This window comes from Panicum virgatum, chromosome 6K (genome assembly GCF_016808335.1).
Source record: "Panicum virgatum strain AP13 chromosome 6K, P.virgatum_v5, whole genome shotgun sequence".
Classification (NCBI taxonomy): domain Eukaryota; kingdom Viridiplantae; phylum Streptophyta; class Magnoliopsida; order Poales; family Poaceae; genus Panicum; species Panicum virgatum.
The window spans coordinates 5336080-5363528 of NC_053141.1; the positions used below are offsets into that span (position 1 = coordinate 5336080).

General features: G+C 46.3%; 1 long non-coding RNA gene across 1 annotated transcript; it reads left to right on the plus strand.

Moving 5' to 3' along the window:
- Positions 1-12700: 12700 nt before the first annotated feature.
- LOC120711404 lies at positions 12701-14706 on the plus strand. Its single transcript, XR_005690274.1, has 2 exons — positions 12701-13279; positions 14404-14706. It is a non-coding gene; the product is annotated as an uncharacterized LOC120711404 (long non-coding RNA).
- Positions 14707-27449: the final 12743 nt, after the last annotated feature.

The window sequence follows — 27449 nt, forward strand, 5'->3', positions numbered from 1 at the left end:
TTTCTCCTCAAGCAAGGCAATAATACTCTAATTGTTCAGATTTACGTGGATGATATCATCTTTGGTGGTTCGTCTCATGCTCTTGTTGCCTAGTTTGCAGATACTATGAGTAGGGAGTTTGAGATGTCGATGATGGGGGAGTTGAACTTCTGTAAGGATCATGGCCCAAGAAGGGGGGGTTGAATTGGGACTTTTTCAAATTTCTATCAAGTCCTTAACCTAGACTAGTATTGCCCAATCTATAAATTTGAAACCTAGTCACTAGAGCATGCTAGCACAAGGTCCTTAGGTAGGTAAACACACTATCATGATCATGTTGCTTAAAAGATATCACACTAGCAAGATCAAAACCTAAGCAAAAGATCACACTACCATGCAAGTTGTCCTAGTCAAACTACAAGCAATCAAAGACAAGAGTAACAACAAAAGGATTTACTTGCTTGAAATAAAAGTGAGAGACATGAGACAACCGGATTTTTTCCCGTGGTATCGAGGAGTTGACGCTCCCCCCTAATCCACGTTGGAGCACCCACACAAGGGTATAGCTCCCTTGCTTCACCAAGGAGCAAGTGATCACTAAGAATGCTCTTTCTCCATCTCCGGAACGGCGAGCTTCACACCGTGTACAATCTTCTTGTCTTGGGGCTCCCACAAACACCAAGAGCTCACCAAGAACCTCCCGATCACCAAGACCGGCTAGGTGCCGTCAAACACCAAGAGTAACAAGCTCCTAAGCCTTCACTTGACCTACACTCAGTTGGCCCTAGCTCAAGCACACTTGCTACACTTGCAAAGGATGGATTCTTCAAGGTTGAAGCACAAACAAAATGCTAGATCTTCTCTTGTTTGCTCAAAGCACTTTCTCTTCTTCTCAAGGGTGGCCTCAAGTATTCAGGGTGTCAAAGGCAACTGAAATGAGCCATGGGGTGCCCTTATATAGAGTGGAGAGAGTTACATAGCCGTTGGAAGTCCACTGCAGAAAAACCGTGAGCACCGGAAGAACCGATGGGTGTCAGATTTGAGGCGTCGGTTCAACCGGTCTCTCTGTGTCCAAATTGTAGCCGTTGGGGTTCTGACACAGTATCCAGGCTTGCGTCAATGCACCGGTGCATGCTCCGTAGGGGCATCGGTTCAACCGGTGCTGAAGAGTTTCACTGACCAACACAAACAAGCTCTCTGGAACATAGGACGTCTAATGCACCGGTGCTTTGATTCTGAACCGACGTCTAATGCACCGGTGCTTTGATTCTGAACCGTCGGTTCAACCGGTGCTGAAGAGAAGTTGAAGTCCACCAAAACACGCTCTCTAGAACAAGGCACATCTAATGCACCGGTGCTTTGATTCTGAACCGTCGATTCAACCGGTGCTATAGGGATTTCTGATTTGATATCTGCTGGCATCCAGAGAGATAGTCCGACAGGGCATCGGAACTTCCGGCAAGCATCGGATGCTCCGATGCTAGGGGCACCGGTTTAACCGGTGCTTCTGTTTTTCTTTGTTTTCAGCTGAGTTGACTTGGATTCGACCGTGACTTTGATTGTTTCTTCTTCCAAGTGTTGTGTTGACTTCTATTGACCATCTTGGGCTATTTTTGAGCGAGTGTGCATGATTTCTAAGGCCAACTCAATTTTGATCAAGCTACTAACTCATGAACCCCTCTTAATAGTACGGTCAAGAACTAAAAACTATAAACCCTATCTAAATCAAGTGTCCTTCATCTCCTTGTGACACTTGAGACTAGAAAGGTCCTTAATCTTTGAAAAAGAGTCCTTGGCACGCATGGTTGTTCTGAATTGAGGGGTCTCTTTTCTCATTCCATATGAGACTTAACTAATCATTAATATTTCCTTCAAAACATACGTTAGTCGCATACGGTTGTCATTAATCACCGAAACTTACCATTAGCATCTATCGGCCTAGATGCACTTCAACTTCTTCCTCGGCCTTTAGATCAAGCAAAGCAAGGAAGGCAACTTCGTGCATCAAGGCAAGTACATGAAGGACGTGCTGAAGAAGTTTGACATGGCACATGCAAATCCATTGTCAACTCCCATGGCGACAATGACAGCATTGGATGCGGATGAAGATGGAGAGGCGGTTGACCAGAAGGAGTACCAGAACATGATCGGCACCCTCTTGTACCTGACGGCGATGAGGCCAGACATACACTTCGCCTTGTGTCTGTGCGCTTGTTTTCAGGCTTCACCAAGAACCTCTCACCGGCAGGCGGTGAAGAGAATCATGAGGTACCTTCGTTTCACGTTTGAGTTTGGTCTTTGGTACTTCTCTTCTTCTGCACTCTCTCTTTGTGGTTATTCTGATGCTGATTTTGCTGGCTGTCGTTTGGATCAAAAATCAACTTCTGGAACTTGTCAATTCTTGGGTTCGCCTCTTGTTTCATGGTCTTATCGCAAACAGTCTAGCGTTGCTCAATCAACAACTGAAGCTGAATATGTTGTTGCCGCTAGCTGTTGTTCTCAACTTCTATGGATGACTTACACTTTGCGAGATTTTGGTTTGACCTTTTCTGGAGTGCCTCATTTCTGTGATAGTACGAGTGCCATCAGTGTTGCCAAAAACCCCGTGCTCCACTCCAAAACCAAACACATAGACGTGAGGTACCATTTCCTGAGAGGCCACCAAGAAAAAGGCGATATTGAGCTTCACCATGTTGTTACCCAAAACCAGATAGCCAATATCTTCACGAAACCTTTGGATCAAGCCACCTTTGCTCGCTTGAGGGGGAAGCTTGGAGTTTGCTTCCCTTTCTAAGTTGGCTTTCTCGATTCTTGTATCATATTGTACACTTGCCTTTTCATTTTGGTTTTTATACACTTGATTTTTGGTTTGGATCTTCTCTTTTTGGTTCTTGTATACTACTTGTATCATCTACATGCATTGCATTTGTATATCTTGCATTAGATTCATACAGAGCTTCTCTTATATACCTTGAGTATTTATCTATACTCCTATGAACTGATGCTTTAGTTTGTGGTGTTTGTGCAATGCATTGCTTATGCTCTTGATGATATGAGATATCTTGTGGGCTAAGCTTTTAATTGAGTAGCTTCTGGCTAAGTTTTGCTCTTTCTTAGGTTGCTAGTCTTGTGATAGCTTATGCTTGGATGCCTGTTTCTTTACACATGGCTTATCATTGTGCATGCTTTGCATTCCTTGGGGTAGTTTTGATGTTGAGCTACACTTGTGCCAAGGGGCACCTCATAAACCTTGGTTGCATTCATGTTTTATCTTAAATTTGGTCAAAAATATGAAAATGCAAACGAAATGTTTGATTACATGCTATTTCAGTTGCTAAATGAAAAATCATTCACCAGGTTGATCTGCTGTTACATGTGCTTGCCATAGAAGTAGGCTCATGGTTTCAGTGAGTTTGGAAATGAGTAGGAATACCTTGCATGTGTTAGCAATGATCTTATGTTGAGAACTTGTCATCTTTGTATGAGCTCTTGTGAACTAGTTGATCTCTGTCAGAGTGATCTTTTAGCTAGTTGCTTGCTCATGTGGTGATATCTATGTTAATCCTGCTAAACCCTCACTTGTATGCTTTTGCCTCCTAATTATATCATAATATCCTCATGATTGCTCTGAATGTGTGCTTTTAACCCACTTCTCAAGTTTTAGTTCACTTGTAGCATATTTCAATGCTTTTGGTCTATTTGAGAAGCTTTTAGGTTGAACCATTTCATGGCATGCTTTGCATTCTCTTTGCATTGTTGAATCTTGATGGATGCATTGTCAACAAGGGGAAGAGAATTGCACAAATCATAATTTGGGAGAGATGCTTTTCAAGGGGGAGCTTTGCTTGCATTGCTTTTGAAAAGGGGAGCTCTGTTTCAGGGGGAGCTTGTATTACTTGATCGATTCTATTTTATCACATGATTGGTGTTGAGCCATTTCTACCTTTTCTTAAGGGATCATGTTATTTTGTCTCAGTCATGTCAAGCCTTTGCCCTTGTCTTAGGGGACTGAGAAAGTTTGAGCTTTTATGCTCTTTGTTCGATTTGTGCTTGATCGATTCTATCTTGTCACATGATTTTTTGTGCCCTTTCAGCCCTTTCTTTAGGGATCATGTGATTTTTTTTGTCTCAGTCGCGTCGAGTCGTTGCCCTTGCCTTAGGGGACTGAGATTTTGCTTCTTCCGGATCATTTCTGCCTTTTCACTTGGCTTCTGGATCTTTTGGGAGAAGTTCTGTTCATTTTCTGTTTAACATTCAGACTATCAGATTTGTGCAGAGTGTTGTCAATGCACTCATCAAGGGGGAGATTGAAGACCAGTGGTGATCATCCCTGTGTGATGAGTGATTGACAACTGTTGTGTGCTTATGTTTTCCTTGGTTGTGAAGTGCAGTTTCAAAGTGCAACGTGGCGGTTGACGGCGCGTGGTGAAGGCCAAGTGACAGGTTCAGGGATGAACGCGAGTAGACTTGGGCCGAGGGACCCGAAGATGCCGAGCAGGGTCACGGGCGGCCCACATGGTGCACGGATCGAAAAGGAAGCATGAAGGAAGGATGCGGCGACGTGAGCCGAGTCGGCGAGGATGATGGCGAGTCAAGTAGGCGGCCCGTGCGGTGGGCGCGCGCGAACGACTTGAAGGCGTCATAATGGGTACTGAGGCCCGATCTTCTGGTAGGTAGATGATAAGTCGAATTGTGGAGATCACGACGTAGATGATCCAAGGGCTCCGACCGAGCAGATCGTCTCCCTTGCAATCACAACACCACTGCTCCAATGGTTATCAACCGAGCATAAAACCTGGATGACCTCGCCAAGAAGGCTCATCCCTGCAAGCGATTCGAGAACACAAGCAAGAACTGGTAAAGGCAATCTAAAATTGCAAGTTGGGGTTTCACAAACCAAAGTAGCAGCCTAGTCGGTCCGGTACAGAGGCGAAATCTCACAAACAAAGTGTGCAGAATAAATCTAAGCAAAACCCAAGTTTTGGAGCAGTACATGGTGATATTTATAGAAGAAAACAACTCTCCTAGAAGGCTATGGTCGCAGGCCACTTCTTGGGGAGGTGGAAGGCCAAGTGGTTCAGCACTCATGGAGTCCCTTGAAGTTCTCGCGTGTCTTCTCAGCTTTCGTGCAGCCTTCAGTAAATCAACCATAACTCTTTATTGGGAAGTCCAAATGGTGCTCCATTTGTTGGGTTGGAAAGTAGACTTGATAAGCTTTCAAAATATGAACCCAGAGGTGACACATGTTGGTACAGAATTCCATGTGAAGTAGAGGTACTTGTCATGTAGACTCAGTCTTGTGCATGTAGTTGTTGTCTCTTTTGTGCAGAGTTTGAAGCTGGTGTATTTGTTGATCCCACGTTCCTAAGTAATAAGACATCACAAGAATTTAGTAGCATCTCGTCCTCATGAATATTAGGATGTAACATAAGAAACAAACACACCTCAAAATTCAAACGATGTGCACGAGACCTTGTCATTGGTCCTTCTAATGAACTTGGTGTAGAATTAGTGACAGGGAGTGTATCCGATGCGCTGATGTCCTCATCATCCTCCCCCTCTTGAACTGGAGTCGTCCTCGACTCAAGCTCATCTTCATTGCCCAAGTAAGGCTTCAAATCTACAATGTTAAACATGGGACTAACCCCGAAATCTGCAGGCAACTCAAGCTTGTATGCATTGTCATTGATCTTCTCAAGAATTTTAAAAGGGCCATCAGCTCAAGGCATTAATTTAGACTTCCTCAACTCAGGAAAGCGGTCCTTTCGCAAGTGTAACCAAACAAGATCACCCGGTTCAAAAGTTAAATGTTTCTTACCCTTGCTTCCATAAGATGTGTATTTGGCATTCATTTTCTCAATGTTTGTCTTAGTTAACTCATGCAGTTTGAGAATCCATTCAGCACGTGATGTTGCATCAGAATTTAATTGCACAGATTGTGGCAACGGTAACAAATCAATTGGGGCACGGGGGTTGAAACCATACACTACCTGGAATGGACTTACCTTTGTGGTGGAGTGTACAGCCCTATTATAAGCAAACTCTACGTGAGGTAAACACTCTTCCCACATCTTCAATTTTTTCTTCAACACAGCCCGCAACATAGTGAACAATGTGAGGTTAACAACTTTTGTTTGTCCATCTGTTTGTGGGTGGCATGTAGTTGAAAACAGCAACTTGGTCCCAAATATACTCCATAAGCACCTCCAGAAATGGCTCAAGAACTTGGTGTCACGATCAGAAACAATTGTGTTGGGCACCCCATGTAGACGAACAATCTTCCTCAAAAACAAATCAGCAACCTTTGTAGCATCATCGCTCTTATGACAAGGAATGAAATGTGCCATTTTAGAAAATCGATCCACTACCACAAAGATACTATCCCTCCCCCTCTTTGTTCGAGGTAATCCCAAGACAAAATCCATTGAAATATCCTCCCAAGGCACACGGGGAACGGGAAGAGGCATGTATAGACCATGTGGATTCAAGCGGGACTTAGCTTTGTTGCAAGTAGTGCATCGTGACACGTAGCACTCAGCGTCACGTCTCATCTTTGGCCAAAAGAAGTGGCCAGCAAGAACGTCTTCAGTTTTCTTCACGCCAAAGTGACCCATTAGACCACCTCCATGTGCCTCCTGTAAAAACAAAAGACGAACAGAACTAGCCGGAACACAAAGCTTGTTAGCACGAAAGAGCAGACCATCAATGAGTGCATATTTGTTCCAGGTGCAGCCATCTTTACAATGTGAAAAAGCCTCTTTGAAGTCCAAATCAGTAGCATATAAATCTTTAATTGTTTCTAAGCCAAAAATTTTGTGATCCAATTGGGACATCATGGTATATCGTCGAGATAAAGCATCAGGAATGACATTATCTTTATCTTTCTTGTCCTTAATCACATATGGAAATGTCTCAATGAATTCCACCCATTTAGCATGACATTTATTCAATTTAGCTTGGCTTCAAATGTGCTTCAAAGATTCATGATCAGAGTGTATAATAAACTCCTTGGGCCAAAGATAATGCTGCCGTGTTTCAAAAACACGCACCAAAGCATACAACTCCTTATCATAAGTGGAATAATTCAAACTTGGCCCACTCAATTTTTCACTAAAGTATGCAACAGGTTTACCTTCTTGTAGCAGTACCCCACAAATGCCAATGCCACTAGCATCACATTCCAACTCAAAAGTCTTACCGAAGTTAGGAAGTTGAAGCAATGGAGCACATGTAAGCTTCTCTTTGAGTGTGTTGAAAGCATGGTCTTGTGCTGGACCCCATTGAAATGCAACACCTTTTTTTGTCAACTCATTAAGTGGGGCAGCGATGGTGCTGAAATCCTTCACAAAGCGGCGATAAAACCCTACAAGACCAAGAAAACTTTGCACCTGTGTGATCGTCTGAGGAATCGGCCAACTCATTATGGCTTCAATTTTTCCTTCATCCACTTCAATGCCCTGTGGAGTCACAACATATCCAAGAAAAGAGACACGATCGGTGCAAAAAGTGCATGTGGCAAGGTTTCCAAATAAGCGTGCATCGCGTAAAACAGTAAAAATAGCGCGCAAGTGGTCCATGTGATCTTCAAAAGATGTACTATATATCAAGATATCATCAAAATATACGACCACAAATTTCCCAATGAAAGCTCGTAAAACCTCATTCATCAAACGCATGAAAGTGCTAGGTGCATTAGTTAAACCGAAAGGCATTACTAACCACTCATACAAACCAAACTTTGTTTTGAAAGCTGTTTTCCATTCATCGCCCAACTTCATTCTAATTTGGTGGTAACCTGAGCGCAAATCATTTTTTCTGAAAATAATAGAACCGCTCAATTCATCAAGCATATCGTCCAACCTTGGAATTGGATGACGATACCGAATGGTGATATTGTTAATAGCTCGACAATCAACACACATGCACCATGTACCATCTTTCTTTGGAACCCAAAGAACAGGAACAGCGCATGGACTAAGGCTTTCTCGAACGTACCCTCGATCCAAAAGTTCTTGGACTTGTCGCTAAATTTCCTTGGTCTCCTCTGGAATGGTCCGATAAGCCGCACGATTTGGCAAAGTTGCACCAGGGATCAAATCAATTTGGTGCTCAATTCCTCACAAAGGAGGCAGCCTGGGGGGTACCTCAGCCTGAAAAATATCCTTATATTCCTGCAAAAGGTCAGTAACAATAGGGGGCAAAGAGGTGGGCATATCATCAAGTGAAAATAAAACATCTTTGCATATCAAAGCATAGCACAAAGAGTCGTGTTCTGAAATTTCAGCAAGGTCTGATTTTGTGGCAAGCATAACACCACCCTTCAACTTTATCCCTGTGGAGTTAGAACTATGTGTGGGTTTTTCTTTCCTTGGTGGGAAAACCGTGTGAGCAACCTGCTGATTTTCAGATTCTAAAACATGTTTCTTCTCATTTTCAGCTAGCTCTTGATCATATTGCACAATTTCAGCAGGGGTTAGAGGCAGCAAAGTGATTTTCTTCCCCTTGTGGATGAGAGTGTATGTGTTACTTCTACCATGATGTGTAGCATCTGTATCAAATTCCCAAGGACGGCCTAGCAGAAGAGAACATGCTTGCATAGGCACAATATCAAAATCAGCATGATCATGATAGGAACCAATAGAAAAATGCACCCTTGCAGATTGTGTCACCTTCACCTTACCACTATTGTTGAACCACTGAACATGGTAGGGGTGAGGATGTGCTCGTGTTGTCAAGCCAAGCTTCTTGACCAGATCTGAACTTACCAAGTTGTTGCAGCTTCTACCATCAATTATGACACGAACACGGTAATCGTGAACAATGAGAAACATCTGAAATAAATTGTGGCATTGAAGCCTCTCTTCTTGCTTGATTTGAGTACTCAAAACACATTGCACAATAATGGTTTTATAACTTGCAGTAGTAGCGGTTCCCAAAACTTCGTCCCCCATTTCATCTGTGATCTCATCATCTTGAGCTGCAAGGTTAGTGACGAGTGCAACTTCATCCTCAACATCATTGGCACTAAGATACCCACCATCATCGGTTGCAATGTAGACTCGCTAACTTGGGCAGTCCTTCATGACATGTCCCATGCCCTTGCATCGGTGACACACAATGGGTGTTGTACGTCTCGTGGAAGTGGACGAAGAAGTGGACTTCGCTGGTGCCTGCAAAACAGGAGACTTGCTCACCTCCGGAACACGTGGTGATGAAGATGGGGCTGGTGTACGTGTACGAGCTGAAGATGGTGCAGTTTTGGCTTGTCCCGATGTGGATCTTGTTGCTGAATTAGCCCCAAAATTGTTCCTTGCAACTTGTTGGCGACCCTACAATTCTTTTTCAGCCAACAAAGCAAGATGGAGCAATCTATTTGTTGTGTTATAGTCCTTATAATCAACAATATCCTGAATTTCTCGGCGTAAACCTGAATGGAAACGAATCATTTTATCCTCATCACATTCCTGCACACCACAACGGAGCATGGTGATCTGCATTTCTTGATAGTAGTCACTAACAGAATTATTTCCTTGATTTAAATGCTGCAATTTCTTTTTCAAATCACGTTTAAATGTTGTAGGAAGAAATCTACCACGCATAGCACGCTTTAAATGTTCCCAAGTGTCAGGTTCCAAACCAGAATTGACAAGCTCATTCCACCATAAAATGACATATCCAACGAACTCACAAGTAGCAAGACGAACTCGATGATTTTCAGAAACCATACGGGTGTTAAATTTCTGCTCAACTATCATCTCCCAATCAAGATAAGCATCGCCATCATATGACCCATCAAAAGAAGGAATGGTAAACTTAACCTTAGAATAAGGATCAGCTCGACCATGGTTACCTCCCATACCTTGGCGGTGGCGATGTGGACGATGATGGTCGCGCCCACCATCACATCCATGGTCAGCATTGCTAGCATCATCATCCTCTTCATCTCCATCGACAGGCTCTTCATCTCGTTGCTCAAGATTGCCGACGCGAGTGGCAAGGTTTTCAATGCTTATTTGAATGTCCTGAAGAGCTGCAATTGCATTCTGTTTTCTCTTTGTAAAATATTGGTCAGTTCATCCCGTGACACGCAATCGGTAAAATCAGTAGGGGCAGCAGCACCTGACATGATTAGTGAACAAAGAACAAGAACAAGGAAGGAACCCTATCAACTATGGGGGTAGTAGAAGTGGGATCGCACACACTCAAGCACCGTACCACGTGCTTGCAAGTGTTCTTACCAACGCAGCAGGGAGTCAACCGGTGGTTGGTTCGTGATAAACCATTGAGCATGGGCGGATTGCAAGGAGAACCTGTTCGGATCAGAGAAAGGTGGAGCTTTGGAAGGCTCAATATGTAGCAAGGGTTAGCAAATATCGCAACAGAGTTACAAAGTTGAATAAATATCGAGAGCACAAGTCACAGTTGCTGGTGCTTAGCGTGTCCCTAGACCTAGGACAACGAGATAAAAAGAAAGGACCAAGCACCAACGCAAAATGGAACGAACAGATTGCTTCCTATTTTCTTCCTCCCTTTTTTTTTGTTGACCTCTTCTCTCTTTTTTTTCACGTCACTTTCTTTCTCCTCAAAATTTTTTTACCTCTCTCTTTTCTTTTGACCAATTGGAGCTCTTGGAGGCTCTCTTTTCTCAGCTGGCTGTAACCCGTATCTTGCTGTGTGTAACCTTCTCTTTCTCTCTTTTTTATTTCTGCTTTCTGAAAAAGAGACACAAGACGTGCAACAAAAACGCAGCAAGAAGATGTAACCTTGACAGCGGCAAGGTGCAGCGATAGGATTTGCTAGATGAACAAGGAGGGCTGCGAAATGAAGGCGAATGATTCAAGGCGGCTTGCAACCTATCTAGGGCTGAGCGTGGCAAGAGTTAAAACAAGGCGGCTCGCGGGGCAAATCGAGTAGTGCAGTGACTCGATTTGTTGTTGGGAGTGGTGGAAATAGGATAGCGGCACAAAAACAAAGCACGGGCAATTGAACTAAGACCAAGAACACGTCGCAAGACCAGCAACAAAAACTTGACCAGGGACACAAACTCAACAACGCAAACTAAAAACGATATTGCGATGGCACAAACGGTTTGTAGGACAGCGGAAAACAAGTGGATTTTTTTGTGGCTTTTGATGGACTATAGGTGATGAACACAATTTGAAATCTAAAGGAAGATGGAGATAATACCTAGCGGTAAACCTGCGAATCTGATACCAGATAATGGGTACTGAGGCCCGATCTTCTGGTAGGTAGATGATAAGTCGAATTATGGAGACCATGGCATAGATGATCCAAGGGCTCCGACTGAGCAGATCGTCTCCCTTGCAATCACAACACCACTGCTCCAATGGTTATCAACCGAGCACAAAACTCGGATGACCTCGCCAAGAAGGCTAATCCCTGCAAGCGATTCGAGAACACAAGCAAGAACTGGTAAAGGCAATCTGAAATTGCAAGTTGGGGTTTCTCAAACCAAAGTAGCAGCCTAGTCGGTCCGGTACAGAGGCGAAATCTTACAGACAAAGTGTGCAGAATCAATCTAAGCAAAACCCAAGTTTTGGAGCAGTACATAGGTGATATTTATAGAAGGAAACAACTCTCCTAGAAGGCTATGGTCGCAGGCCACTTCTTGGAAAGGTGGGAGGCCAACTGGTGTAGAATTAGTGACAGGGAGTGTATCCGATGCGCTGATGTCCTCATCACGTCAAGGCGCGACGGGAGGTCTGACATGTGCCGGCATCAGAGAGGTCGCGTGGTGGGCAAGCGGAGACGGACGATTTCGGTGGTTTGGGCCTCAAAACCATTAGCGGTGGTTGGTTTCACGGTTTCGGCCGCAAAACCGGGGGCGAACTTGGCGCGGTCAAGGTCCAAGCGGAGGGCATGTGGCATTGTCTCTGACCTTACTTCGAGGAGAAGGGAAGTCAAAGAGGAGCCGTGCCCGTCCGATGTGTCTTCGAAAATCTGGACGGTTTTGCCCCTGCGTGGGTGTTTATCTCAATTAGCTCTATTGAGGTATTTTAGTCTTTTAGTAGAGAGATTGAAGGATAAGAAATAGGGTTAATTGGAACCATACCATTGCATCTCTTAAGAGTTGGAGAAACGCTACTACAACTTCTAATATTAGAGATATGCTACTTCTATACGTCTTTCAACACTTTGGACCCACCTGTAGGGTACGTATCTCTTTGACTTTTTCGTATGGACTATATTGACCATCTGTAGATCGGTATCTCTCATCCCATGTCACACTCAATCGCCTGTACGTCGCATTGATCGCCTGTACGTCGCGTCGACTCCAGGGCACCGCCGCCCCTACGCATCCCGCCCGCGAGCAGCACCTGAGCGCGCCTGCCGTGCCTGCGCCCTGTTGCCAGGGCTAGGCCGCCCCAGCGCCTCCCGCGCCTGTGCCTGTCGCCAGGGCAGGGGCCTGCGCCCGCGCAGGCAGGCGACTGCGGCAGGCAGGCATCGCCTCCTCTACTCTGGTCAACTCCGGTGGCGGCAGGGTTCCTGAGCGGCATGCCGTGACGTACTGGAGCAAGGTGACGTACGGGAGGGAGGGAGAGGGGCAAATAGGTGCATATGTGAAAAATACCAAACTCGTATACGCTGTGTGTGGGTCCAAAGTGGAAAGAGATGTATTCTTGTAGCATATCTCCAATATTAAGAATTATATGATATATCTCCAACTTTGAGAAATTGTAATGGTACCAGGTCCCTCTCTCGGTGGTTCTCACGGTGCTCATACCCACTCTCCTGTTCTTCTCCCTTTCTTTCTCTCCCTCACCTAGGGTTAGATTTTTTTTTAACGAAAGATTGAGACTTGGAGCTGCGAATCCGCCAGGAATGGAGGCCCTTCCCTCCTAGTGTCCTCCGCGATTTTGTTTTGAATCAATTCCTTGTATCCCAGTGTTTTCCTCTTTTTGAATTTGTTTTGGAGATGTTTCTGTACTCTGGGAAGAGGTCTGGTCGAGCAACCCCTCTCCTCTTCTCTGTCTTGCGCAGGTCTTGAATTCTTGATGCAGATCTAGTGGCGCTGGTTCGTGTCTTGTTTCCTCCCCTTGTGGCTTGTGGTTTTTGGTGCAGGAAAGAGTGCAAGGCAGCAGAGCTTTTGGCGTGGCTCTGGAGCAGCGTGGAGGACAACCACCCAACCAGGCACCCAGCGACATTAGCAGCTGCACAGCACGCGCAGCAACGAGGAGGCCGCCCAGGCAGCTGCTAGCTCGGTGAGTGGAAGGTTGAACCACGCCTACAACATGCTTGGTGGAATGCCGCACTAGGCAAGCAGCTACAGCGCCAAGTGGTAATTTACTTCTTTGTTTATTCACAAGCAATGATTGTTCTCAAGGTTAATTATTTGTTGTTAGCTTGCTAGATCTTTTTAGCTAGAATTCTCACGATAGTTTTGCATGTTTAGTGCTTTGTCCTAATTAGCTTTTGTTAGATCTAAGTAAAAAGGAAAAACAAAATAAAAATTAGTTAATTTGTGTTAGTGCTAGTTAAATTCATTTCTTGTCATTCTAGCTTTTGTTTTAACTGCCCACTAACCCTTTTGCTCGAGTTCTTGAGATGAGTTCTCTTTGGTGGTTTTGTTCCTAGCTACTTTTGTGCGTTTGCGCGTGTGTGAATTCGAGTGTACTTTTCACTGCTTTGCTTCCGCGTGTGTTTTTCCGGCTTCGCCGTGTGGGTATTCCTAGTATCGATAGCCGTCCTGAGCTATGCGGTACTGGTACTCACTGTTTGAGATGTGTCGGGTGCAATAGGGATTTTTTATCTCCAATTTTTTGAAATCGGATTTGAGGCTCCAATCCCCCCCCCCCCCCTCGCCTGTTTGGTCCTTCACCAATTACAGTACCATGAGAAGTTTCTGCACAACTTTGGACCGTGACAGTTTTAAGGCGGTTTCCATGAAGCAAAAAAAACTGTAGTGACCATTTCGCCAACATGGAAATTAAACCCATCGTTTACTTATTCTCACTTGCCGGAACAAGATTACATATCTCTGAAGATGATGATTATGCATCTTCAAAGTCACCTAGTGGTCGCAGCGAACCTTGCAGGGACAGTTGATGACACACTCCGACAAGGATGGCCAGTACAATCCGTCTTTTCTGCAGCGGAACCTCGATGCACTAGCATCATGGGGTGTGCAACCATTGAATACGTCAAGGATGATTTCAGTTTTGTTGGCGCCAATTGTTATCTTGCCCTTCCTATCACCTTCTATCATGCTCTCACCTGACACATCACAAAGAGCTCTCAGTGTGAAAGAAAAACATAAATGATGCATGCATATGCAGTGATAAGATTTTCTTTTTTCCCCTCCTTTTTATAGAATGAAACCAAGAAGCAGTGAAATGGCTTTTTTTTATAAAAAAGAGAGAGAGATTGACTCGTCAATGAATTAATTACCACTGATGAGTGCAGGAATGACAGAGAATGCCAAGAGAAGCAAGGCAAGAAGCAAGAGCCCTTGACTGCTGCGCCTGCTCTTCATCATCGTAAACATTGTCATTCACACTGATGAGTTATGAGGTATAGCTATATGTGTGCTCTTCAACTAAGTTGACTGATGAGTATGTGAATTCTGGGTGCTCCGTGGTTGATACCTGTATATATAGAAGAAAAAAACAATAGCATGGGATCAATACTTGCCATACTTGTGACTTCCTTAATTTCCTAGTAACGGTCAGCTTTAATAACTCCACTGCTAAACATGGCATAGGTTCATTCAAATTTGTCTAGTCTTGTTCTCACTTCCAAGCATGGCTGATTTGATGCCAAACACTAATGTGGGCATATCTTTCATATAGTCCTCCTAATCTTCAGTTTAAAATTGCTATACTAAATTTTGCAAAGTTTTTCACCGATCTAAACAGGCCCTAAGTGTTCTAGATGTCAGCCGGAACCGGGGCCGGCTCTAGGGTGGGGGTTGGGGGGGGGGGGCAAGAGGTGCGACCGCCGGGGGCCCACCGAGCTAGGGGGGCCAAGATAATACATGTAACTAGTAGTATTAGTATAGTTAATTAACTGAAAGTTCATTATGCCAAACGTCCAAACCAGCCTTCCTGAGCAGCCCATGAACATGACTACATGAGACCATAAGCCCATAGGCCATAACGTGACGTGAGGGTGAGGGAGGCAGCTCCCAGGTTTTGCAGGGTACTGTCGCTTTGTTTGCCGCCGGCCGCCGGCCGCCACAAGACGCAAGTGCGAGACGCCGAGACCCTGCCCTGCGTGTGCATCCCTGCAGACTGCGACAAGCAGATCGTCGAGAGGAGAGGACTAGAGAGACAACGCTGCGATCTCATCTGATTCTTCTCCGCAGCGCGGTCTCAGCGTGCGGCGACTGACATGGCAGCAACACGATTACAGTAAGTAACTGTTATCGCCATAAATCAACAGGATTAATTTATGGGCCGAAAGCAAGATGAGCTTAAAGCAGAAGATTGAAGAAGACTTGTAAATCGGCTCCTGCGTGAGCATCTGGGCCACATGGGCCATGTATCCTTAGATTTAGTTTAAGAATAGAGATAGAGTCCAATCGGGACAAGATTAGTTTAGATTGTTTCCCAAGTCTCCGAACTATAAATATGTACCCTTTGTTATTCGTAAAGGAGGGCGTCATCACGTCTCACAAATAACAATCTCGGCGCATCGCCACCCCTAATCCTAGGGTTTCGTCCAAGTAAGCGCCATGCTGCCCTGATCGCTTCTCGCGATCAGGGCAGCGTTGTTCTTGCTTTTACCTTGGTATTACTCGTACTGAAGCGTTTTTTATGGTGAGTAATGCTAGTTATCTTGATGTTCGTAGCATGGCTTTTAGTAGATCTATCGTGCCTTGTTGTTTATCATCTACGAATACCATGTTGTCTCTGTGCAGTCACATTTTGATCTTATGCTAGTTCTCGTCACATAGAATTAGTTGCACAGAGACAACACCCTTCTTCTTTTATGTTTAGTAGATCTGATCTGTTACGGTTTGCTCTTGTTCTTAAGAGTTGGCGTAATATCTGCTAGGTTAGGCCTTGCAAACGGGTTGGACGATCCGGTGATGTAGTAGATGCTTTATCTTAGCCCTGATAGGGATTGTTCCGGGAATCGGCTCTTGCTAGTTCTTAGGCCTCTGTTTTGGGTTATGGTTTAGTTGTCTGTTATGTTCATTAGCCTAGTCACGTGTAGGATGTTCCGATCTAGCAGTGAAGCCTTTACCGTTGTGGATTAGATCAATTAGATTTAATTGAAGCAGCTTTACAGTTATTTGCTTTATTCATCAATATCTGGATGCAACAGATCCCATCTGACACCGGGACTCGATCGGCTCTTTAAAGCCGATGCAAGAGTCGTCCCGGGGAGCCGACCACGGTTCGGACTTATGTTTACACGTGTCTTTTTATGCAGGAAACTGTTTGGAGCACGTTCGCACCCTCCTGATCGGGTATAGGTCAGGTGGCACGCCCGGCTTTCCATACATTCTCCAGGCGCGTGATGGAATTGCGGGCCGTCGACGAGGGAGCAGTGTCTGCTAGCGCTCCGGCGACCTCCCGGCTCTTCGTGTTGCCTGTCGCTGCTCGCCGGTGGGTTTCGACTGACAACACATTCTGGCACGCCTGGTGGGACACTTCTCGGCAACAACGTCCATTGCAATAATGACTGGAGCTCAAGATCAAGAACCCGCTCCCAAGCCCGTCACGTATGAAGAGCTCTCTCCTGAACACAAGAAGAAGTATGATGAGATCAAAGCTCTGCTGGAAGCCGATCTCATCGGCTCTTTCGAGAGGACCCGTAACCATGGCATCAGGTGGCAGGGGTTCTCACCAGAAGGCGCTCTCGACAATGTAGACCTGTCCGTGCCTTCAGAGGAGCGCACCAGAGCCCTGCGTCAGGAGATGAACTACATGGTGGCCCATGCGCTTCATCGGCACTCTCAGAGCCTGATGAACGAACTCGAGCGCATGGCGCATTGCGTCATCCAGGAGATAATCAAGAACCAGTACTCTCCATCGGTGCCAACCCTAGGGAGTCACACAGAGGAAGCTGCACTGCATTCTAGACCAGTATTGCCGTTCTCATTTGCGGCTCCAAAACCACAAAATTCGCCGATCTACGTCGTCCACAAGATCGGCGGAGATCCTGGAGAAGGCCAATTCCTCACCGAGCCACCCAAGGAGATTCCGCACGGCTACACGTGCGCCTACATCCCTGACAGCGTCAATTCAACATGCTCGGTGCAGATGGTAAACCCAGGAGCTTCTGGAGCAGACGCGGAGAAACAAGCGTGGCTGGCAAAGTACGCTACTGGGCCGAGTGCTGAGCCATCGGCCCCAGGAGTTCTTAGAGTGGAGCAGGTCAGTGCAATACTGAGAGACCAGCTCGGTATACTGCCCAAAATAAAAACGATCGGCTATTCCAAGCCGTATCCAAGTGACTATGACTTGATCCCACTGCCACCCAAGTATCGGCTTCCTGAGTTCACCAAGTTCAACGGGTCAGAGGGGGCCAGCTCCATCGAGCACGTGAGCCGATACTTAATGCAGATTGGGATGATCTCAGTGTCAGATCCGTTGAGGGTCCGGTTCTTCGGCCAATCCCTTACAGGCCCAGCTTTTGGATGGTATGCATCACTAGCTCCGGATTCGATTCGAACTTGGAGGCAGCTTGAAGATCAATTCCATACCCAGTACCACTCGGAAGCTGCAGAAGCTGGACTTGAGCTATACCAGGACAAGTTCAAGCGCCATGTAAACATGGCCCAGGCGGAAGAATCTGATGACTCTGGCGAGGAGCAAGAAGTGGCCGTGGCAGAGTGGACTCGGGGGGCAAACCCTGTCCCGTGCAAGTGGGTCAAACAGCAGGGGCTTGTGAAGGGCTTCGACTTCGACGTGACCAAGGCAGAGCAGATATTTGATCTGCTCCTCAAAGAAAAACAGCTGAAGCTCCCAGAGAATCACAAGTTACCGACAGCACAAGAGCTGCAGGGAAGACTGTACTGCAAATGGCACCACTCGTTCACTCATTCCACGGGTGAATGCAAGGAGCTACGTCGTCAGATACAATCGGCTATCGAACAAGGTCGGTTAATCCTGGCTCAACACACGATGAAGGTTGACACAAAACCTTTCCCACAAGCTAACATGGTGGAGCTGTCAGATTTCGGATCCAAGGGCCAGGATTTGGCATTCCAGATCAACATGGTGGGATCCATGCGCCGCCATGACAAGCAGAGGAGAGAGGCCGCTTCTGGCAAACGGCTGCAGGATGAACGTGAGTTGGAACAGTGGTATGTGACTGAAGAACAGGTGCGTTACATCCGCAATTAGCTTCCAGCTTCTAATCGGTTTCTAGAAAAATACCAGTACCAGTACAAGTTGTGCCGCCGATACGAATCGGAAGAAGACGAGTACGAGCACCGCTCAGGAAGGACATTGGGGAGACGTCAGGCTATACGCGACCACTGGCATTGCCCGTTCTTCAGGTACTGTTGGAATTCCGGCATGAGCCGATTGCCTACTATAGATGATTGCTTGGAGTGCAGGCCTCGAGAACACCAGCAGGACGAGACATCAGTGTTCCGGCGCTTAGGGCCCGGAACACGTCATGATGACCGTGTGAGGAGGCCAACCAGGGGTGATTCCGAGCAAGAAGAAGAAGAAGACAGGTACCACCGTCCACGGTGGTGTCCTGACGGGCTTAATCGCTCGCAAAAGCGCAGAGTGCAGCGCTTGCGCAATCTGGAAGAGGCAGAAGCAAAGTACCTTGACGGGCTGAGAAAAGCGCGTCTGGATCTCGCGGAACAAGTCAGGCAACCACGAAGGGAGGAAAGGTGCCCTCCCAGAAAAGAGTGGCACCCCAAGCAGACAAAAGCCGATGAAAAGCCATCGGCTGATGTGAACATGGTGTTCGTGCTCCCATCGGAGTTTCGGGGACCCCAACCGGAAGAATCGGCCATCGCACAGCTGGATCTGGGCCCACGGCCGATCATCTTCGAGAAGCCCAGAGAGAAGAGCTACAAGCACCTGAAGGGATTGTATCTCAAGGGCTTCATCAATGGCAAGCCTGTGAACAGGATGTTGGTCGACACTGGTGCCGCAGTCAACCTGATGTCATATTCTGTGCTGCGCCGATTGGGTCGTTCTTCTGCCGATCTGATCAAGACCAATGTGATGCTCAATGACTTCCACGGACAACCATCAGAGGCAATGGGGGTCCTTAATGTGGAGTTGACAGTGGGCCGCAAGATGATCCCAACTTTGTTTTTCATCGTCAACAGCAAAAGTACATACACGGTATTGCTTGGGAGGGATTGGATTCACGCCAACTGTTGTATCCCTTCTACAATGCATCAGTATCTCGTCCAATGGGATGGCGATGAAGTAGAAGTGGTCCCTGCAGACGATTCCAGCGAAGTCTCACTCGCAGATATGAACGCCTGGGACGCAGATGGACAAGAGCCGATCTCAGGGATCGCCCTGGAAGACTGTGATCGGATCGAGGCGACAAAAAACGGACTGAGGCTGGTCTTATCCACTGGCCTCACAGAGTAGACGCATCCTACCATGCGACGGGATGTAATAGAGATAGAGAGGCCGGTCCCAGCGACCGGCCCCAAAAAATAGAAAAATCCTGTTTGGGTTCGGAATTGTTACATCATGTACACACGATGGCCTGCTCTGGCAGTTGGCCACTCATCGACTATTTGGGTTCGAATGATAATGGAAGTGTAGAAGCGGCCAGCCCACGCGGTTGGCCAAATAATTTTTCTTGTCATCTCCCTGTGTTTGCCGCTGATCTCGTGGATAACGAAGACTCGCTTGCGTTCGCAGCTGATTTTTCAGACGACGGCAAACTCGGATACGAGTTCACGTCAGCTGATGATTTGGAAGAGGTTGACATCGGTCCTGGGGATAAGCCACGGCCGACATTTATCAGCAAGAAGTTGGATCCGGCCTTGCGAGAGGAGATGATTGCACTGCTGAAAGAGTACCGGGACTGTTTTGCATGGGACTACACCGAGATGCCCGGTCTGGACAGAAGCATCGTCGAGCATCGGCTCCCGCTCAAGAAAGGGTTTCGGCCGTTTCAGCAACGAGCACGTCAGATGAAGGCCGAAGTCCTAGAAGAAGTCAAGAAAGAGGTGGAGAAGATGCTGGATGTTGGGTTCATCAGGCTGTGCCGGTATGCAGAATGGATCTCTAGCGTGGTACCAGTACAAAAGAAGGATGGCCGATGGCGTGTCTGCGTCGATTTTAGAGATCTCAACAAAGCGACGCCAAAAGACGAATACCCGATGCCGGTTGCAGAAACATTGATCAACGCAGCTGCTGGCCACAAAATGATGAGTTTTATGGATGGCAATGCCGGTTACAACCAGATCTTCATGGCCCCGGAAGACATGAACAAGACCGCGTTCAGAGTACCAGGCGCAGTCGGCTTGTTCGAGTACTTGGTGATGACCTTTGGACTGAAAATGCCGGTGCAACGTGCCAACGTGCCATGAATTATATTTTTCATGATCTCATCGGCAAACTGGTAGAGATCTATATTGATGATGTTGTGGTCAAGTCCAAATCGGCTGGGGGCATCTAGAAGATCTGCGTCAAGTTTTGGAGTGAACTCGAAGATTTGGGCTTAAAATGAACCCAAAGAAGTGCGCCTTGGGAGTATCGGTCGGTCAATTTCTGGGATTCTTGGTGCATGAACGGGGAATCGAGATCGGCCTGAAAAGTCAAGAAGCTGTGAAGATGATGAAGCCACCTACTACAAAGAAAGAGTTACAGAAGCTCATCGGTAAAATTAACTTTGTTAGACGATTTATTTCTAATCTGTTTGGACGTATTGAACCGTTCATGGGTTTAGTAAAGATCAAATCCGATGATGAGTTTCGCTGGGGGACAGAACAGCAGCAAGCTTTCGATGAAATTAAAGAATATTTGTCCAAGCCTCCAGTGTTGGTTCCTCCTCAGCAAGATAGGCCGTTCTACGTGTACCTACCCGTGGGTGACGCTTCCATTGCTTCGGTGTTAGTCCAGAAGCACGACGGCCAGGAGAGGGTGGTTTTCTACCTCAGCAGGCGCATGTTAGACGCCGAGACCAGGTACCCTGAAATTGAGAAGCTTTGCCTTTACTTATTCTTTACATGTACAAAGCTTCGTCATATTTTGCTCTCGGCGGAAACAATTGTCATATGCAAATCGGATGTCATAAAGCACATGCTGTCGGCTCCTGTCCTGAAAGACCGGCTGGGAAAATGGATGTTTGCATTGTCAGAGTTCGATATTCGGTATCAGCCTGCGAAAGCAGTCAAAGGACAAGCACTGGCGGATCTTGTTGCAGACAAGATCAGCACTGATATTGCTGCATTGTTTATTCATGCTTAGGCTATGTTTTTTGACGGATCGGCTTGTGATGATGGGTGCGGTGTGGGAATTCTGTTGGTCTCACCGCGTGGGGCGACTTACTCCTTTTCCATCAGAATGACTGCCCCATGCACCAATAATTTGGTGGAATATGAAGTCGTTCGCAAAGGGATGGAACTGCTCCTCGAAGCTGGTGCAGAAGCGGTGGAAATTATTGGAGATTCAAAGTTGGTGATTTCTCAGCTCACGGAAGAATATAGATGTGAGAGAGAGGCTCTTTTTTCGATATGGATGCAATGCCATGAGTTGATGTCACAATTCAGGTACATCAATTTCCACTGGATACACAGGACTCTGAACAATAAAGCCAATGATTTGGCACAGATGGCTTCCGGGTACAGGGAAATAGCCGATGGAGTTGACGTGGAGGTTCAATTTCTAGAACCCGGAGACTGGAGAGCCGATATCTTCAATTACTTGAAGGATTCGGCTCGGGGGGCACCCAGAAGGATAAGACTCAAGGCCATGAAGTATGTTCTGATAGGGGATGACATGTTCTACAGGACCTTGGAAGGACTACTACTTAGATGTCTGGGACCTTCAGAGTCAAATCGGCTCTTGCATGAGGTTCATGAAGGAGCCTGCGGTACTCACCAATCGGCTCATAAGATGAAGTGGCTGATTAGGCGATCGGGATATTACTGGCCCACTATGCTTGAAGATTGTTTCAAATATTACAAAGGGTGTCAGGCATGTCAGAGGTTTGGCAAAATTCAGATAGTGCCAGCATCAGTAATGAATCCTATCATCAAGCCGTGGCCATTCAGAGGTTGGGCCATGGACATGATTGGTCAGATCAACCCGTCGTCTAGCAAGGGTCACCAATGGGTCTTAGCTGCTACAGATTATTTCACAAAGTAGGTAGAGGCAGTGCCCATGAGATCAGTAGTGTCAAGAGATGTGATCAGCTTTGTCAAAGAGCACATCATCCACAGATTTGGAATTCCTCAAACTATTACGACCAATGGAGGATCGGTCTTCATATCGGAGGAGTTCAGAAAGTTTGCCGATGACATGGGGATTAAGCTGATCAGATCATCTCCATATTATGCCCAAGCTAATGGACAGGCTGAAGCATCCAACCAGAGCCTCATCAAGCTCATAAAGAGAAAGATCGATGAATATCCTAGGCGCTGGCATGAGGTGTTATCAGAAGCTTTGTGGGCATATCGTATTTCATGTCATGGGTCCAGCAAAACGTCGCCGTACCATTTAGTCTACGGCCAAGACGCTGTGTTACCATGGGAAATCACGGCAGGATCAAGGCGAGTTGAGTTTCAGAATGATCTATCCGTTGAACAGTATGCAGCCTTGATGAATGACAACGTGGAGGACCTGACAGAGCTAAGGCTTTGGTCGCTGGAAAAGATCAAAGAAAATAAGGCTAAAGTTGCTCGTGCGTACAACAAGAGGGTCAAGCCTAAGAATTTCCAGGTGGGAGACTTGGTTTGGGAGGCAGTATTGCCATTGGGAACTAAAGATAAAAAGTTTGGTAAATGGTCTCAAACTTGGCACGGGCCGTACAAGGTTGATCAGGTTTTGCCTGGGAATGCATACATGCTCGAGGAATTGGACGGTGTCAAGTTTCATGTTGCTGTCAATGGCCAACACGTCAAGAAGTATTTCCCGAGCATGTGGGAAGGCGAGTAACGAAAAGCCGATGAGATCCATCTGGCTGCAGTGTAATAGGCCAACACGTTGAGTTGGCCGCAAAAAAAATCATGACAGGACAACACGTTGAGTTGACCAGTAAAAAAAAGAGAGAAAAGAAAAGAGATAGGCCAACACGTTGAGTTGGCCGGTAAAAAAATTAGTAAAATATATATAAAAGCAAGACAGCCGATGTCTAACCATCGACTTAAGATGTTTTTAAACAAGTACAAGTTTCAGGTTAACAGGCAGTACTAATAGTCTCTTGAGCCTATCTACTGGTTCAGGAATTCTTCTATGGCGTGGATGGCTTCTGTTCGGACGGTGTCTGCTCGTGCTATGATTGCTTCGTCATCCTTGTCATCGCCTGTTACTATCTGCCGACTCCAGGTGCTTATCTCTGCAAACTCTGCTTGTATCTGCTCGGTTATTTCCTGGGTCTCTTGTTCGGAGTTTGCGATGGAAGTTTCTTCGGCCTGGATGAGTTCCTTGGTGGTGTAGACCTTTTCTTCGAGTTCGACCAGTTCTTTCTTCAGGAGGTCGAGTCGGTTCATGTTGGCAGACACGTCAGCTTTGATATCTAGAGTTGCCTTCTTCTGGTTGAGGGCCTTGCACTTTTAGGTAATGTCAGCTTTCAGAGAAGCTTGAGAGCGACGTGCTTTCATCCTTTGTTGTGCTTTATTCACTTCTATCCGAAAGAATAGAAGGTTGCTTGCTGGCCAGAGCTTTATTTGCAATGGCTCCGGGAGTTGGGATTCTATTTGCTCGAAGATGTTCTTTATCTTGCTGGAATCATCAACTAGAGTAGTGATCGGAGCAGATAGAAGATTCTTGATGAGTTGAAGCTGATGTGCCAAATTAGTCGATTGCTGCGAAGATGGTGTTTCTGCTCCAGGGATAGTCAGACTCATTGATGCCGGGTCAAAGGAAAGTAAACCTGAAATGTCAAAATCCTATGGACATATCTGGAGTTAGAGCAAAATGCATTTATGGAGCTATCGGCTGATTCAGAATTGGTTTTGTAATGTTACCTGTTCTGAAGAAGTGTTGGGCGGTTCAGGAGCAATCGTCCTGTTAGAGCTTGTGTTGACATCGAGAACATCAACTGTATCGGTTTGTTCTTCGTTTGCATCCATCAGTGCATCAGGAGTTGCAGCCATCTCATGTTGTTCCAGGCTTTCTGCATTGGGGATGTCTTCAGCTGCGTCCCGGAAATAAAATTACAGTCAACCATGGTATATATGTATGAAATAAAGAAAAAGTTTTGAATGATGAGTTACCTGGTTGGTGTCAGACTCTGATGGATTTGGGGAAACTGGTGCTGGTTTCTTGATCACTCGCCTCGTGATCATTTTCCTTTTCTTGGTCAAGACTCGGGGGGGCAACGCTTGCAGGAGTTTGTCTTCATTTGGAAGCCGACTGAAGTAAGTCTGGCTGAACAGTCATTATCACTTTCTTCATAGTTGGTGATCCCTTGCAGAAGCGTACATCAGGGGCAGTTGGAAGAAAGTGGTATGGCTCCCCGTTGCTGGTCATAGGTTCTAGACCATCTTGTTGCTGCAAGCAGAGTGAGTTAGAATTAGACAAATGGAAGGATGGATGATCTGGAAAGAGCAAAATGCATAAGTTTAATACCTCTTCCTCGGGGATTACATATTCAAGATCGATTTGCTGTAGTCGAGGACCTAGAGCTTTTCTGAAGACATGAGTTTTCCACATGTTCCACCAAGTATCAAATCTGATTGATGAAGAGGTGAAGGACAGATCGGCTGGTATTGGGATGTGGAGGTCATCAAACATGTTGTAGCATCTTGAACTGGTGAGACCATCAGGCAGATCGGCTCTGCTCTCCACCAAGTGGTGAATATGGAAGTGGGGAGGGACTTGTCCTAGGCCAAATTGCCGAGCTGCTATGACTGGTTGGTAAGATTCATAACCTGGCTTGATAATTCTATTAGAGGTGCTGATGCCAACAGGGAGGAAGCCAGGTCGGATCATTAAAGAGTATAAATGCCGAGTGTTGTCGTCATCGGCAAAGTTATCTAATCTGAAGGCAGTTGGGTTCTCAAAGGATTCAGATTCAGTAAATGGGAAATAGAGTGGATTATCTAGTCCTTTGTAGAAGATTCTGAACTAATTTGCTGCATCTGCTGAATTCAGCTTGCTGCCAGGAAGACTAAATAAAGCTTGGCCATAGCTAGTACATCTAATTGGTTTGCCACTCTCATCAGGGAAAGAGTTCTTGGTTAGGCCTTGGAAGTTTGGGATATGATGCTGAAAGTACAGTTGTGCCCACAACTGAATAAACCAAGGGCCTCCAGTTCTCAGTTTCTTGTGGTTAAGCAAGTTAGATGTCATTAAATGGAGATATCTGTAGGTTTCTCCAAGAAAGAGTTTGCCTAGGCCGGTGTGATTACCATGGGCCAAGTGATAGGCTAAGGGAAGATAGTTTTTAGTTGGAGCTAAAGAAAGACCACAGAAGATGAAGTGTTCTAGCCAAAGATTTAAGAAGGTTGTGTGTTCCTTCTCAGTCACTGGACCTTTTGTTTTCATGTGCTGACTCATGTAAGTACCCCAGTTTGTGCAGTTGACCTTGGAGGAAAGTTTGAAGGGGACTTCTGTCATTTTGTGAGCAGCAGGATTAGGAGAACTAATGTCTAGGCTAGTGATCATGGTGACATCCAGCAGAGTAGGGGTCATGGGTCCATGACCAAAGAGGGAACAATTCAGAGTATCAGACTAGAAATAGCTGATGGTTTTCAGAAGATTTTCATCTTTGTCAAGTGGAGACAGTGATAAACTAAGTGCATCGGCTATGTTCAAGTCCTGCCATAAGGGCATGTGAGCTTTTGCTACTCTGTTGTACCATGTAATCCAACTCTCAGGAGGATTAGGCCAGGCTCTTAAGCAGTTGGCCCAGAGGTTCAGATCGATGTTTTGACTCACAAAAGGGATCCTATTTGCTTCACAAGAGATCAAATCTATGGGGTTTTCATGGGTTTGTGGGCCAAGACAGAAAGATTTTGGGTTGGAGGGATGCGGTAGAAGGATGTCTGACACCTGAAGTTCAGAAATTCAGAAGTATGCGTATGGTGTCATGTTTCAAAGTTTTAGTTTCGGAAGCTTAGTAAGCTGAAGAAAACTAAAGGATTAGGCCGAATATTACCTTCAGGCCACAGATTGCCGCATCATCGATTGCAGAGCTTGTCGTCTGAGCTGTAGAATCTGCCATGATTCAGATCTGTTGACTTAGGGTTTGATTGCTTTGGGTTCTGATTCGAATTCCGTGTGCTTGGAAAGTTCTTGCTCGAATTTGTAGAACTGGGTTTTCGAATTATGATCGGGTTCAAGAGTTCGGTTCAAGGTGGAAGTGTTACTCTACTCTTGTGCGGGTTGCTTCTAGTTTGAATTCTTTCGGCTCTTGGATATTTATAGGAGCCTGATGCGTTACCATCGGCTTTTGGAAGGTAATCGAACACACAAAATTAAAGGAAATTTGATTTCATTAAAGGAAAGTTCATTACAAGGAAAGCCGATTTTACAAAGGAATCGATCCTTCGTCTTTGTGATTCTACCCCTACAATGCTACCTACATCTACCAGTCGTAGGTGTCTGAGTTCCTACGGCGCTTCGGGCTTCGCGACGGTGTGTCTCCGCCGCCGTCGTCGTCATCATCGCCGTCGTCGCCGCTGCTGCTGCCGTCGTCCTCGGCGCTACTGCTGCTTCGCCCGCCGCCGCTGCTGCTTCCCTCTTCGCTTTCCTCCGTGGGGGCTTTGAGGAACTGGTGGGGGTTTCCTCCTGACGCCGTGGCGTCGCTGGAAGAAGAGCCGATCTCTTCGGAGGAGTCGGCTCCTTCCAGGAGAAGGCGTCGTCTTCACCGCTCTCCAGTTCCTCTTGGAACAGGAACTGGAGGTCTTCCTCTCCCTCAGTTGTGGGTTCGTCTTCCTCGGAGGCGACCCCGAAGTCGAACTCCTCTGCATCCCAGTGCAGAGGAGCCAGCGCCTCGTAGGCTGCTGTTGGGTCCCATTCGGGGGTCGGCTCTCGGCTCTCTGAGATAGGATCAATGGAGGAGGCGGAAAGGAAAGAAGAGGAAGAGGGAGAAGAGGAAGAAGAGGAATCTCCAAAGGAGTTGGGGCCGGAGGAAGAAGAGATGGCCATGGCTGGTGAAGGATTGGGGTTTTCTGTGCTACTGGCTCTGGGAGGAAGAAGGAGTTTGCTGTGGAGAAGAGCCGATTCGGGTGAGATTAAATAGTGAAAAGATGGGAGTCGGATCGGCAGTTTTCACGTTTTACGATAAGCCAGTTGCAGAGACGTTGCGTCTTCCTCGGTGGTTGCAGTGTGTTTAAAGAGCATTAACGGGAAGATGAAGCGACGGATTGATTTTGGAACTATCATTGCCAAATCCAG